The sequence below is a fragment of the Nymphaea colorata genome, chromosome 8 (assembly GCF_008831285.2).
Source record: "Nymphaea colorata isolate Beijing-Zhang1983 chromosome 8, ASM883128v2, whole genome shotgun sequence".
In the NCBI taxonomy this organism is placed as follows: domain Eukaryota; kingdom Viridiplantae; phylum Streptophyta; class Magnoliopsida; order Nymphaeales; family Nymphaeaceae; genus Nymphaea; species Nymphaea colorata.
The window spans coordinates 7,357,395-7,373,770 of NC_045145.1; the positions used below are offsets into that span (position 1 = coordinate 7,357,395).

Here is a 16,376-nt window from a genome sequence, read left to right on the forward strand (position 1 = left end):
TAACAAGTCTCAAGTAGATCGACTCGTTGTTCACCCGTACCGACAAACAATAACCTTAGCGGATTTGGCACCACACGTTGGCTAGACCGAAGCCAGAGAGATTTAGCTCTCTCGGCACTTTTCTAGTATCCGGTGTCAACAGGTGTAGATGCCAGGTATAGCGCCAGTGATTTTTTTTTTTTAAATTTCTAAATATTTTAAATACAGTTTCTACGAATAATGTAAAGTTCACAATATCTTCCACGAATAATTACAAAGTATAAAACCTGTTAAAATTGTCAATAATAATACTTTTGCGTCTTATTAGTTATTACAAAAAATAAACTCATTGGACTCATGAGGGAAGAGTCCCATCAAAGCGCCACGATAAAAAAAATAAACATTCTTCAACAGCATATACAGATTTTTCAAGAGAACTTTCTCCTCATCCCACTTGTTTCATAAGTTCCTGTCAACATCGTGGCAAGAAATTCAGATTTTCAGGAGAACTTTCTTCCCCATCCCACTTGTTTCCTGAATTCCTCTCATCATCATGGCAAAAAATTCTTCATGATTGATCATCTGGATAAGCAAGAACATCAAAGTAGATAAGTCCTCGCTGGAAAGGAGCCTTTATAATCTGAGTCTCTAAAAGACATATTAACATTGTAAGTAATAAATATGTCAAGCAGACAACAAGATAAAAGGAAATATAGTTTTTATTAGCAACACTAAGCAAGTTCTCGCCTTCGTTTAAAGATATTATTTACGCTTGGAGAATGGTTAGTGATGAGACACGCTGGGGAGTGAACAAGGAGAATGTGGTAAAATTTTGGTTTAACCTTTGTTGACAACATTTTAGTTAATTCTGTTCCTGTTGATCTCAATGGCGAGGGAGGGGCATCTTTACTTTTAAAAAGCGGAAGAAATTCAATTTAGACAGCAGGCAACCACGTTTTAATATGGAGAAAAAATCGGCTGCAAGTTCAGTCCGAAAGCTAGGGGGTTTGCGCAACAGTCTGGGCGGGGCAGGTTGGTGGTCAGTTCCCGTTTCGAATCCCCATGGCGTCAACCTTTTGTGCTGTAAAAAGCAGTCTACTGACGTGCAAGGTAAAGCATCATAGAGGCGGCACCCGAAGCACCAGAAGCACACCCTGTACCTTGGAGGGATAAAGGATTGGGTGGTGGCTTCGGCCTTTTTCTTAAATGCCAGGAGAAATTTCTTTACCCTTCATAAAACAGAAAAATTTATACGTTACATAAAAGTCAAAGTCTGCATGATTTCATCAGAAATTTTTTGTTTGATGTCCTGCTACAAAAAAGTGTTGTCACATAAAAACATGAAAACACGTATTATACACATTTTTCAAGTTTTTTTCTTATTTTTATTAATTTTTAGGATTGATTAAATGTTTTAAATTTTTTTAAAAAATTGCTGAAATTTTCTTAAGATATTCTCGAGATATACAACTTTGCCGTATTATACCCGGAAAATTCTTTGCTGTATAATAACCATACACAATATATGTGATAATGCAAAAAAGAACCTACAATTATTCTTGTGGCAAATCTTAGTCATTGCAATACAAAAGCCAACTGTTGCAGCGAATGAACTCATGTTTAACCTTTTTTCCCATCATTTTGTGCACCACCAACTAAACACGGAAGTCGACACTTTAAACATGACTTCTTGCCAGCTAGCAATGTAGACTCTGCGCACATGCCCAAATAACAGGGTCAAATTCTGTTAAGCAGACCTTGATAACAATGAGATAAGAGAAAATTAAACTTTCATATGAAGACCATTCTTAAAATTCATGGAAGTCTAGATGGCAGAGCCAAAGACCAAAATTTCCAACCTCAGTAACCATTATAAAGGATTCCAGCAATTGATAAAGACTTGTAACGATACTTTTCAACACAACCTGAAATGAACAGCATACCAGAAAATCGAAGCATCAGCTCTTGGCATTTGTTGGTAATCTTTCATACTCATCTTTGTACGGTTCTTGATATTTGTGGAAACTGCTAACCGGTGAAATGAACAGTCGCAATCAGTCAAGGATGTTAGTATGTGCACATGCAGTGCACCGTAAAATTTGAATAGTTTCTCTGTCCTTTCCATGAACAGCAAATAGATACTTTCCTCAACAAAACCGTGTATGATGTTTGTCCTATTCAGATATAAATTGAAATAGGATCAGTTTTAGTCTGAAACAGAACTTGAATTTGGGCATCAGTTGTAAAATATACCTGCATTCAATTATCAATCAGTTCTTATTTTTAGAATAAGGTCCATGTAATTAGATTCATATTTAGGTTTCTAATTTGATAGACCTAACCCTTTAACATATGTCACATAGATTCTTCAAAAAAGGGGCAGCACCTACGTCGACATGATGACAGTGCGGCCACGGGTATGTTGGATAGTGGCCCTCAGCCCTATCTTTATATCTTGTAACTGCAAGAGGGTCCACTTGCAGTTATGAGATTAAATAAGAAAACTGACCACAAATCTCTTTGACTGTAACTACAAGCTGGGAAAAGGGAAATCCTATGCCCAGCAATACTGTAATTAGGGTTAACGCATCTGTGATTACCCTAAACGAGTCTCACAGAAGGAAACCCGTGAACTAACTATTTGCCTTCGGTTCTCTTTTCCTCTGATTTTCTTCAGCTTCGTTCAACAGACGCTATTGCCATAGCCTCTTAACGCGCAAACTGGAGATGCCGCTGGTGGTGAATTTGCTGCGCAGACAAAGGGCTGATCATAGGTATTGTTCCGCTACTAAAGTTCCGACATTGTTATCAGAGCATCAGCTTCTCCGAATTTCATTAAGTCCCTCAAGACTTTCGGTGGTGCCTGTGATAACTACGATGAATGCAGTCTGTGTATGACAATTTTTTTTTTATCATATCTCTTGAAAATAAAAGCATGCTAGGCGATATTGATTTAAAGCATGAAGCATGATACCCTAATTGTTTTTTGAAACCTCTTTGGTTGTGTATCTTGTCGTCCTCTGTTTTTTTCTTTTTTCTTTTTGTAACCCTTGTGTCTACGAGAGATAGAGAACAGAGTCTTCCTCTTGACTAGAGCATGATTAACTGTCGAATTGACAGATATTTACCCGCTAGTCGAAGTCCTGATTGTTCTGTAAGAACCTTGATGGAGGCACAGAAATTTCAAAACCTGAAAAGAACCTCGACGAGAGGGGAAGAAACACCCCTGTAGAGGATTCTAGTAGTGGATTCCAAAAGGAGAACAATGAAAATAACAGAAAATCAGAACCCTCTTCGAGGTCTGGTTAGAAATTAAGCACATGCAAGTCTGGGAGAAAGATTTTTTTAATGCCGAGGGTTGCCTGCCCTTTGAGGCACTGAAAACGCTGTTTTTCTTTTCTATCGCCGGACTCTCGGACATAGCCGAAGAGCTCTCTACTGCTCCTTTTCTGGCAACAACCCTAACCCTATGCAGAGGGTTTGAGAGCATATAGTGCTCAGCCGACTGCTTTTTCCTCACCGTGTCATAGGAGAGAGAATAGAGCAGGTGCTTGCCACAGCTACAGTCATCCTCCTCGCAGCAACCCAAAACTCCAAACCAAGTGCGAGAAGGCCTCCAAAAGTGTTTCTGCTACTCGCCGACGACAGCTCTAACTGTCCCCCTCGCTTCCTTGATCATCGTGCTTGAGCTGGGAGCAGCGATAGCTTGAGAGCAGAGAGAGTCGGTGGAAGAATAGCATCGAGCGAATAGCATCAGGCGAAACCATAGCAGAGGGTTCTCTCAAGACGCTATCGTATTTATTGGTCCACCTCCTTCGTCAAATTTTCATGAAAGCTGTCGTATTTATTGAAATTTTTTGCTGAAACCTTTTTTGAAAAAGAGGATTGCGAAAGTTAATTTCAGTGAAAACCAGAGACTTTATATAAAATTACATAGATGTTCGCATCTCCAAAATTTGGTATTGGTTTTTGGAGTGCTCTAGAAAAATGAGATTTGTTTTGAAAGATGAGAGAGAAATGGACTCGCCCATCGGTACGAGGAACGACCATTCCCAGCGCCTTTATCGGGGTAATCAATTCAAGGGTTATGTCTATTATTGATGCATTTCATTTTGGTTTAAACATCTTTTTTATATGTGGCATAGAAAAATATTGAAAGCTTGATGTTTCAAACTTTTGAAAAGGTTCTTGAAGAATGACTTGAGAATATGAAACATTTTAGGGAAAACTAGAATTGAGAAATCTTTGTAAATATCATTTAGAAAGCTTGAGAAATCATTTTGAAGTCATTTTAGTGTTCTCTTAAGACTTTAAGTAGGTTTGAGATTTTGCTCTGATTCAGTTACTACCTAATTAGAGCTCTATCTTATATTGCTTAAGTTCTTTTAGAAATATTCCTGTGATCATTTGTGGCATTAAGTGAATCTAGATGCATGAATGCATTGATCTTATATGATTCATTCCTACCACAACATTCATCTAAAAACATTCCTACCATCACATACATCTAAGTTTTTTGTTTTCATAATTGTCATATATAAGAAGAAAACGTTTTTGAAAATGGATTGAACTTATAGGCCATTATGCATAAATCCAATATTGGATCATTACTTGATTTTTGGTCTTGACAAAGTCGATAAATAAAAAGATCATGAGAGGAAAATGTTAAAAAGAATAAAAATGAAATACTTTCATGAAAAGAAAGAAAGAGAGATAAAGAAAGACATGCATATACGTGTACATACCATCATATATACATATAGATGAAAGTTGAAAAGAAAAGAGGTATTGATTTGAAGAGAAGGAGAGATTTTAGAGTAAAAGAGAAATATGCATACATATATATGTGTATGTATAAGAAATTTTGTAAGGGAAGATATTTGTCTTGAAAAGAGAAATAAAATATTCAAAAGAGAGGAAATACAACACATGTATATATGCATTCATGTGCATATGAAAATTTGTAAAATAGAATGTGGAAGCATATAGAGAGAAGGATGAAAGGAATCATCATGTGCACATATATGTATATAACATGTATATACATATGTCTCTTCATGAGATTAGAAATCAAGAAATAACTTAAAATAACCGACTTTACGTTTGATGTAGGCCCGATGAGAGCTTGTACTCATGCAAGAGCCTAAGCTAAGTCTCTAGAGCCACATTAGAGAGGGTTCTTTTGAAAATATTTTGAAAAGCATGATTTTAAATATTTGAACATAAAAACATAATTACCTAGTTTGTTACTAGGGAATATGTTTCTTTCACCGTTGGGTATGAAAAAAAACAAACCATACGATAAGATGCTCATTTGGGTTCCTAATAGGATGATTAAAAAGGAAACTAATGCAAAATGACATGCAAATGCATATTAACATGTACATATTCATGAGAGTTTTCCCCGGGTTAGACAAGCCCCAACCTAAAAAATGAACATAAAAAAAAAGTCCCCAAACCACACTCTCGTTCCCACTGTGCATTCACATATAAATGGAAAATCAACCAACTATGCATGTATAATATCTTGAAGCAAAACAATATTCAAAGAAAGAGCTGATATTAAATATGTCCAGAATTTTGTTTTATATATTCATTTAGCTATTGCATTTTGATCTCACAATAAACGTTGTACTTTTTTGGAGCATGATTTGATTTTGACTACTTTACACCTTTGTTTAAGATTTATTTCTTTTCTATATTAGATCTAAACACATTATGATATGCTTTGTGGTATTTAGATCTAATGATTTTATTGAATTTGAGAAAAGAATGTACATATTCAATGTGAGTAGCACTAGAGTGCTAGAAGACTAATTTCTTCTGTTTTTTATGAAAAAATATTCTTGGGAAAAATATTACATTATTATATGTTTATCCAAGTTAAAAGGAATTATTATTTTACTATATGTTGCTATGCTAAGAGGTGTAAATCAACACTCTTAGACATGGTGAGATCCATATAACATTGTGCTCGGTTCATAATAGGTTTAGATCTAAATATTTGTACTTACATTGAATTCAATATGCCATCATGTTTGTCTTTTGTCTGTAGTTGTAAAGTAACACTCTTAAACATGATGAAATCCATATTAATGAGATATGTTTATTTGAAGATCTATTCTACTAAAGTTTTTAGTACATGAAATTTTATTTGCTCTTTTAGAGATGACTAGCTAATATGAATTTACATTTGCGTCATATTAAAGGTGAGAAAAAGAAAATCTTTGGTGTTGACTTAAGAGTTTTTGGGATGAGATATTTGTTATATTTTCCTATCGTTGTATTTGGATCTATGTTGATATGATCTGAATTTTCTATATCTGAGCTAGTAAAATCCATATTACATAAAGTTTAGATTCAGATCTAAATTGACTTGTTTGGATATGTGAAAAAAATCAATATCCTATTTACATTGGTTCAAATTTATGTTATCATGTTTCCCTTTGATTTGATCGTTCTGTGATATTTGTTGCCATTATAGATCTAAAGTCAGTTTAGATAACTATTGAATAAAGCTTTATTTGCTTCTTTTTCTTGGGAAGATGAATTTGTTTTTTAATACATGCTCAAGAGATGGGATATAACACTCTTGAACTAAAATTCATACTGGCAAGAATGCATTTGTTTGAAGCATTATAACCCTAAAGTGCTAGTAGATGATAGCTTGATTTTCTAAAAGGAGGGTTGTGTTAGCATTGATCCAAATATGATTGTTGAATCATATTGTACAATATTTCAATGGATCATGTGTTTTAAATTCATATTAGTTGTATTGTGGATAATATTAGTTTGGATCCATGCTATTATAATCTGAATCTTTAGATTCATATAACATTTAGGATTAGATCTATTTATTGTTTAAGATCTACCATGCATACTGCCTTGATTCAGATTCGAATATATTTATAAAGTAATGGTTAAACATCCATATCCTGTTTATATTAGATCCAAGCATATTATGCTATTTGTTCACTTATAGATCCAACTGGGCTAATATGCTACTAAGTAAGTTCTTTTTTAAGAATGAATTTGTTTGTTCAATATTTACATGAAGTGTAAGATAACACTCATGAATATAATGAAATCCACACGAAGTAGAGGCATATTGAGATCTTTGGAGATCAAGAATGCATGTCAAATGCATAATTAGAAATTAAAGAATATGTTTGCAAATACACATGTATTGAATACTCAAAGAAAGGTATGGTATATAATGTTTTTACGCATGAGTTTATACAAATAGTAGAAATATAATGATTATTTTGATGATCAAGTTTGGTCGACTGGATATGTTAGTAAACAGTCACACAATGAACCGACTAAGAATTAGTTTGGTAATAAACCGACTGAAGCTTCTTAGTGATATCAATAACCATCTTGTGGATTTATTTATAGATCAGTTAGGGAAATAACCAACTAAGTCTAACTCCTCTATTCTTCAAACATTGATAATTAAGTTATAGATGACGATACTTAAATTGTTGTTCTATGCATTTGGTAGTAGAACTACGTGTTGAACTTTATGAATTACTTGACAAATCTGACATGACAGTAAGCGATTTATTTGCTTGTTATGATTTAAGTATTTGGTCATGAAAATTATTATATGAATGATGAGTTAAATGAAATTATTTCTATGAAAAGGTATATTGATAAAGGTTGTACAAGATGAAAAGTACTTGTATGATAGACTCTGGGTTAATTGCTCATTCTTTTAAATAGTCATAATAAAGATTAGGTGTAATGCTAATCAAGTTGATGACTATACAAACATTTGAAAAGTGAGAACACACTTGAATATACCCTTTGCACTGTTGGAAAGCTAATAGGTGTTTTGTCATATGATTATGTATTACATGAACTTATAATGAATGTTTCGAAACTCCAGTTGTTAAAAGAGTTAAGTAATCAGTATTGGGTGTTGCAACCAAACACCGAATACTGATTTTATTAGCCTTTTAAGGGTGTGTGGACTATTGTCGAGAGTGAAGTGTAAATGAGGACAAAAGCCATATTACTAACATTAATGGCAGTGTGGAGATTACTTTTTGCCTAGTCAACATATTCTATTGCACTACAAGAGAAAGTTGCGTGCACCTTACCTGCACGGTATGCAGTAAAGGAAGGAATGACATTTTGGTAATTTGTTAAAAAAGTATCTTTTATAGTTTTTATAGTTTTTTTTTGTCTTTACAAAAAGTTTTTTTTAATGTGAATTAAAGGTATGTTAGTTATTAACCATATTGACACAAAAATTCATGCACCAATATGACGCATATAACCAGGTTTGCTGCACCATATGCAAACTGAAATTCAAGTATTTGGGATTTCCTTTACAGATTGAACCTGTCAACAAGACCACGTGGACCCCAATCCTTAAAGAAGCTTGGAAGGGTCAATACCTCTCACTCGCGAGTGAAGAATCAGCCTGGCTTCCAAGTACGTCATGATTCAACCATTAGAGACGCCATTTTTGGACCTTAGAGTTGGACGTCATGATTGATGTTGCTGTTCTCATTCCAAGGCAGAATTAACACTCATCTTACGCATGAGCTTGTTATTTGTTTTCGGTTTCATTATTGTATTTCTCTTCCGTTTCTTGTTTTTCTTGGTCTTCTTGCCGACGGCCGGCCTTCAGTTGCCTACTTTTTCCTCCTACATCCTGTTAGAGTCTAGTAATGTTGAGTATCTCCTTTTCTCTCCCTCATTCCCCCTCTTGTTTCTCTCCCCTCCCACCTCCTTACCCTCTTCGCCCCTCTCCCAACTGGAACCCTTCCACCTCTATCCGCCCCTGTCTCGCCTGCTCACCTCCCTCATGCTCTCACTGATGTTTTCTGATGCTCCATGCCCCACCAGGCAAATGTCCCTCTCTCTCTCTCTCTCTCTCTCTCTCTCTCTCTCTCTCTCTCTCTCTCTCTGAGTTGAGTGTCACCTCCATGTGGCCTCTTCCTCTTTATCCCCTCTCATCTATGGGTATTTCTATTTCTCGACGGAAGGCAGTAGCAACCCAATGACTGGTAGCAATCGAACAACAACCATCTTTCCCAGTATGCTCATGTCTCTCCCCCACTTCTACTTCCCCCTTTTTTATTTTGCATCCATCACATGCCCATAGCTAATACACTGTTTTTTTTTTTTATCGTTTTCCGTTTTTTTGCTGAAGGGGATGGGCAAAGTTGCAAACTAGTGCCCATGTCTCAGGCACTAGGTTGCTCTTTTCAGTTTTTTTTTTCTTCTTTTATAAAGTAACATAATGGATAGAGAAATGGTTGTTCTTTTCTCGTCCCATGGCCGATGCAAACAAGAGGTTGAGACTGCCCGAGCAGCACCCTGAAAAATGAGTGTCAAGCCACTTACCATTAATATTAAGTGGCTTGTCTATCTTCTTTTTTCTTTTCTTTTTTTGTATGATAATAGTTCACAAAAATTTGTGAGTTATTTGCTTGTGATTCATGTGCGTCTTGACTCATGAGTCCTTAAGATAGTAATTGCTGCTCACTCTTAGTTTAAAACTTAGATAAGTTTCATTAGTAATTTACTTCTAAGATTCTTATAGCATCAATGGTAGAAATGACAGAAGGAAGATATTGACAATATTATGATGAACATGTTCTTATCTAGTTTAATTTTGCATTGGAGCAATGTTTGTTTTTGCATGATCTTAACCTATGAAATGAAGAATCTTAGTTTCAGCACTTGAGCTGAAGAACTAATTTTCAGTTTGTGTGTCAAAATTTTATTACTTGGTTCTTGAAGCATTTGTCATGGATTCAAACTTGAGGCTTGGGTTCCACTTGAATGGTTGTGAAGTCATGGATAGGTTCACAATCTTGTTTGGGGCCAAAATTGACTTATTGTTTGGCTCATTTATTATCTTTACTATGTCTCTTACATGAAAATCTTTGTAGCAAGGTCATGTTTTTGTAATATAAATGGTAGCATGAGCCATATTTAGTTCACATATATGTCACGACCTATCTTCTTAGAAACACACTGTAACTAGAATTGTGCTGGTGCTACAACATCCAAATATGTGACATAGATATAGATACATTTCATCATTATCAACATAAGTGTGTATTTTGGAGGTTTTTTGTTACAAACATGCATTGAATTGTGATTTAACTGAACTGGTTGACTGGTCAATGGACAAAAGTGTCAAGAGCATTGCTGATAGTTTAGATGGTGGTTTTCTTGCAATGGCAACAATTTTAGGACAATAAATATTTGATCCAAGATAGAGATGCTCTCCATCATGAAATCGTGTTCAACCGTCTTGCATCCAAATCTATATGTTTGATTTTTTCTCTCCTTAATGATTTTTTGTAGTAGGAACTATGGTTTATATCAAGTATGCAGCAATTTGCTCTTGAACTACCATCTTAGTTTCCAATGTGCTGTTGTAATGCTTATAATAGTGTTGATTTTTAAAACAGTTTGCTTTTTACAAGTGTCTAATCGTATGATATTCTTGATATTGTCTTTTATTTGTCTTATAATTCACTAGAATTAGTCTAGAAGGTTCTATTAACCTTAATAATCTTAAATTGTTGCATGTAGGACTATGCTTATACTGATAATTGCACTTCAAATGAAGAATCAAATATGGATATATTGAAGCTTATACTACTGTTCTTGGATTGGTGTCTTTGCATCCTGATACAGTTCCACTAGGACCAATGGCATTTGAATGCTCAAATGAGGGACAAAAATGTCTACATTCTTAAAATGAATGCTCAAAGGAGAGACAATAGAAACCTTGAAGCTTGTAGCAAAGATATGCACAAACATAGACTGCCTTATGATGGGTTTCTATTTGGAAAATCTTTAGGTAATGTATATTTAGAAATTCAACACTGTAAACAGTCTTATGCCAGTTTGAATTGATTGCTAGTTCAAACATAATTGCCTTATTAGGTATGAAGATAGTAAGTAAAATTACCTTTGAGAATTTGGTTGTAAATCAGCTTTAAGTTTCTCCTTTTTTTTAATGTACAGTTTAAAATTTTTTGTTGCATTGCTCTCTTGAAGAATGGTAGGCATCCTAATGGCTGAAATTAGCCAATGGTAGTCAATTGATTATAATTTTAAACAAAGCATTCTGGTTGCATTCCATAGAGTGGTTGAAGTGATTCCTGATTAGTGCAGGAGTTGGTGTTGGGAGGTGAGTATAGGGGAAGTGAGAAAACATGATGATCAGATTGAGGACTGATTGCCAACTCAACCAAAAGTCCATGAATTCATCACTGGCATTAGTGAAAGCTATACCATTAATGATTATGCTATGAGCAGACATAAAATAAAGTCAAATAATTTAACAAACAAAATTATTATTGTTGAACTTAGAATCCACCAGGAACATAGGTGAATCTTACTTTGGTGGAAATTAAAGTACATCTTTTGGATTATGGGGGGCAAGCAAAAGAGTGGGCATCTACAAACCAAAACGTTTGGTCATGCCACAAAACCCATAAGCAATAAGTATTGCATTGTTCTGTCAACTCTTACAAAGATATATCACAAACCTATTGAAAGGACTCGACCTTAATGGAGGAAACAACCAATGAACCTCATAATCTATGATCTAAACTATTCAAAATTACACCACTGGAGAACCTGCATTGCTTCAATCTGGCAATGGTAGTTAGTGCTTTTCCAACCAATTGACTCACATAAACAATTAAAAGTACAACTGATAGGTTTGACATATTTTCATCGATAACCAACAACACATACTTGTGAATATGTTCCAAATAGCCTTCCATGCACAAGGTTAACAAGTAATATCCCCTATAGAGACATAAACACAATGCTTTGTATCTCATCAATGTTGTTGTTTTTGGGTCCTTCAGTTCATGTAGAGGTTGTTGCATTGCTTTTGACTTCAATACCTACAATTAGGCATCTGCCAAAAAAATGCAATTGTACCACATAATAGGTAGTTGTAGGAAAGCTCTTCTATCTTCTGATTATTTCAAAAAATTCTCTAAGCTTATTTCCACAAACATGGGTTGGCTAATCAATGTTGTTTTATGATATACTTTTAGATTATTGTAATAGAGGCACATATCTAAATGGTCAAATAAGAACTAGAATTCTCATTTGAATCCCTTGAATGTCCATTTTCTCCAGCAACAACAATGATAATCATGTTTGATGTCTTAATGTCATCATTTGCATAATTTCTGTTTTGTGTTTGTTTTCATGGCAGTAGATATTCCTATGCTTGATTGTTCTTTACTTAAAATAGGGACAGAAGAAACACGCTTCATTAACATTAAGTCAAGACTATTCAATATAAGCAGACACATTTAATAACCATTAATGAGCAAATGAAACTAAGAGTTTGTGCCCACCGTCACTTAAGGGATCAACCTCTTTCAAAGTACCCAAATTTCTAACCCTCACCTTTTGCATCTTCTACAATGAGTATATGCCATCTTCCATCCCCAACTATGTGCACATTAGCTTCTTTACCATGGTCAACACTTGTTTTCCATTGTTGAGGGTCAGCTCCGGCAGCCTCAACCCCTCATTTGCATAGGTCATGAGGCAAGGAAAAACATCTATTTCCCTATCTTCATTTCATTTTATAAAAATAAAAACCAGTGCCTCTGCCATTTCTCTTTAAGCAAAAGAGGCCATTTGATGCATCTTCCATGGCCATGGCCGATGCATCTAATGAAAACATAAAAAAGGGGTTGCCCTTCATAAATCTAAAAAGGGAAAAGAAAGAACAAAAGAAAACAAACTAGCATATTAGCCATGGGCATACAATAAATACAAAATTATATGGAGAGAGAGTGAGAGAGGGAAAGTGATAAAATCATACCAAGAAAGCTGGTCACCATCGGATTATTGCTGATTATTAGGTTGTTGCCACCTTCTGCTGGGAAATACCCATAGGCGAGGGGGGATAAAGTAGGAGAGTAGGGAAGCTATTGCCGGCCATAGAAGTGATCCCCAAATGAGAGAGAGAGAGAGGGAGAATGAGAGTGCCTTGGTACTAAAGAATAAATAACTGTATCAAGTTATCAACTTTCTCACCAACTCTTGCTATGATAACAATTCCCAACTCTTCTCTTATTGGTTACTATCTTTTTGTTGCATTACTTTCATATAACGCTCTCAATGCTAAGTTTCATATGTTCACGGTGGAGCCAGAATTTTATCTTTTCAATAGGGAGAGGGGGGGAGGAGGGCAAACGGTCAAGGGATTTGGGTCAATATGTTTTAAAAAAAAATCTTACAAAGACTGAAATGAAATTTTCAGAAAGTTAAAATTATAAATTTTAAAAGGGAGGGGGTGAGGGAAATGGCGCTTGCTGACCTCTAGCTCCACCCTTGCTCATTAGCTAGCATTGCAGATCCAACAACAAAATTTACCAAAATAAGAACATCCATAAGTTATTTCTTTTCCTTCATGTCAAAAGTCCTTTCCTGCTGGTCTAGCAAATTCATCACAGAGATCCAAGGCATTCAAAAGCTTCAAAGTCAAGTTATAGAAACTAGGATAATCAAGACCACAAGTGCATTTGCAGCCTCTTCAACAATTTGATACTATTTAGTCTTCCTAATTTAACAAGTTATGCACTTTTATTTTTTATAGGGAGAATCAATTGACATGCCTAGTCCATCAAATCAAGCACAAGAGCAATCTTTAGCTTAGCAATTGGCTGGTCCCAATTAAATCTATTTGTACACATTATCTTCTTGCACACTATTATGTTTGGCTTGACATTTACTTTGGTATACAGTAATGTATAACATGTATTAGATTTTATATATTAAATTCATGCATTATGGATACTATATAGTTCAAAACCTCTCCTTCAATTAGGTTTCAAGCAATCTTAGCTTGAGTTTCACCACATTTGAAGTTAAATGAGGAATTTAGCACATATTTAGTGTATTGCGATATAATTAAAGAAGATTGAGGGTATAATCCATCTAAACCCAATCAACAGTACATCTTGGACCAAACCCAAGCTGAAATCCGGTTCTCAATCCCCTAAATGCCCAAATGTCCAACAATTCCAATTTAGGACCCTTCTCATTACCAATCTAAAAATTAGCACATTTTCAATCAGTTACCATTCAACAAGTACTAAAAACAAAGTAAAATATAACTCTTTTACATTACGAGGAAATAACCCTAAAAAGAGTCGTTGACAAAAAGCAAACAAAAAGAAAACTCTTCTCAGGAAGAAGTTGGAAATAAACTCGAAGCGTCTCTGCAAATAAGTTTCAACTGTTTGGTTGCATGATCATCAACTGGTTTAAAAGGAAACTTGTACCCTTCCCAACTAGATGTTATTCACAAACCGTTTCTTTGCCATCTTTCAACTTTGTTAGCTACTCCTTGGAATAAAAATCAAATGTGATTATGTTGTTCACATACTGAGTCTTTTGCACTACATTTCAAGGGTTACTTCATTGCACAATCAGCCAATAGAGATTGCTTCTCACATACTCTAATATGGGTTCATGACCTTGTGCATCTTTTGTCCTTGTAATTTGACTTGTCCTATCTATAGATCATTCACATGAAAACCAGAAGGAATAAATTTCAATGAACAATGATTTTCTTTGGTAAATTGGCCAACAATTGAAAAGTTCTTTGCAATATAAGAACTTATAACACACAACTTAGAGAGAATTTAGAACTTTAGATGGTAGAGTTAAATCTCCGATTTGAGAAATAGATATTATTGAGCCATAGCCAGTTATGATTCGATTGCTTTTATGATCTTTTCTTTATTCTCCACCTACACACCATCCATGATTATGTCATCAATTGCCCTAGAACTAGGGTGCCAATTCTTGTCTTGAACTTCTCCCAGTGACATGGCGAAGACAGCTTCTACAATGTCCCAATGTGTTTTAGCCTTAGCCTTCTTGTATTTACAGTATTGATAAGAGGTTATGGAGTTCATTTATTTGAGGAAGAAGAAGAAATAGAGTTGTGTTGTTGGTTGACCTCTTATTATTATTGTTGAAATTTTGATATTTTTATTTTGGAACGTCATTCACATGCTCTTTGATAGAATAACCTTTCCCATCTTCATCCTGTAAATGAGGAGAAAACAATCTGAGAATTTTTTAACAGTTTTGCAAACTTTGGATGATTAAGGGTTCTATTTTGTTGATTTAAAAAGAGATCATATAGATGTGGTTAAGTCATTGTTGCTACTATAAAAGTTATGGTGATGGATGTCACTTAACCTTCATAGTCATTTGAAAGACCATCAAGAGTGGTTTGCCTGAGTTTTTAATCTAAAACACAATGACCAATAGCAACAAGTGCATTAGTTGGAAACATGATTTAGTCCACACAAATTATGTTTTTTGCATTTTTCTTAATGAAAGGTAACTCCTATTTTGGCATCACATTGCATATAAGTAACTATGAATTGTACGTCTTTTCAATATCATTCCAAGCCTTTTGAGTGGATGTTGCTCGTACCATCTACCAAACAGTTGCTTTTATGCAACTCAGGGCAGTTTGGTATGACCTTCTCAAGGTGAGATAATCATGTTTTACTTAGTTGTTGTTGTCCTTGGTTGTTTTGAGTTAAGATGGCATCGTGTAAGAAACATTAGCAAATGGTAGTAGATCTTGACTAATCACTTTTGACTCTATTTTGCTCCTCCATAACAAATAATTGTCTTATTTTAGTTTATTGAGAAAAGGCTAGATATGACATTCCACTATATCAATCATTGGGGTGTTGCCATGATGCTTGGATACAAGCAAGAAGATGTACTGAAGATGGCTAGGATTAGATTCTTGTTAAGAGAAGGCTCCAAACACAAGCAAGCTTAAAAGAAAATCTAATATGAAAAACATGTCTCTTTTCTCATACTGGTGAGGAAGGTCTAGATTAATATATTTAAATAACATTAGTTACAAATGCAAGTTCATTTGAGGGCAATTATGTTGTGATGTATACAATAGGGGAAAGACATACCATATACATGGTGCAGTAATTGAGGAATAAGTGTCAACATCGATAGTTTGTTAACTCGACAACTATTCGATCAGAAGGCAGACCATGAGATTATAGGCAAGTCAAATGATAGCGAGCTATCAAGATAAGAGGAGAATGATTTATGTTATGTGGCAAGAAAGGCAAATGTGAATTAGCTATCCTGTAAATTCAATTTTTAAATCATAGAGATGATATGATGATGTAACTACCATATAGATTAAATAAAGTCAACTCTCATCTTTCTAAAATGCAATTAAGTAAGAGATTAGTTTTTCATGTCTTCTCTATGGATTTTGTTATTTTATATTTACCTATTATATTTTAATATGGTACCAAATCATTCATCTCCTAATAGAGAAAACTGAGCTTATTCATCTTTAGTTCAAAATTATTCTCTAGCCA

The 16,376-nt window shown here is 34.7% G+C and overlaps 2 long non-coding RNA genes across 2 annotated transcripts; one reads left to right on the forward strand and one right to left on the reverse strand.

The window, feature by feature from the left end:
• Nucleotides 1–1,478: 1,478 nt before the first annotated feature.
• LOC126410314 (uncharacterized) lies at nt 1,479–3,773 on the reverse strand. Its single transcript, XR_007574109.1, has 3 exons — nt 3,500–3,773; nt 1,923–2,153; nt 1,479–1,691 (listed from the first exon to the last, which is right to left on the reverse strand). It is a non-coding gene; the product is annotated as an uncharacterized LOC126410314 (long non-coding RNA).
• LOC116259329 (uncharacterized) lies at nt 2,214–10,785 on the forward strand. Its single transcript, XR_004173900.2, has 3 exons — nt 2,214–2,753; nt 8,322–8,421; nt 10,543–10,785. It is a non-coding gene; the product is annotated as an uncharacterized LOC116259329 (long non-coding RNA).
• Nucleotides 10,786–16,376: the final 5,591 nt, after the last annotated feature.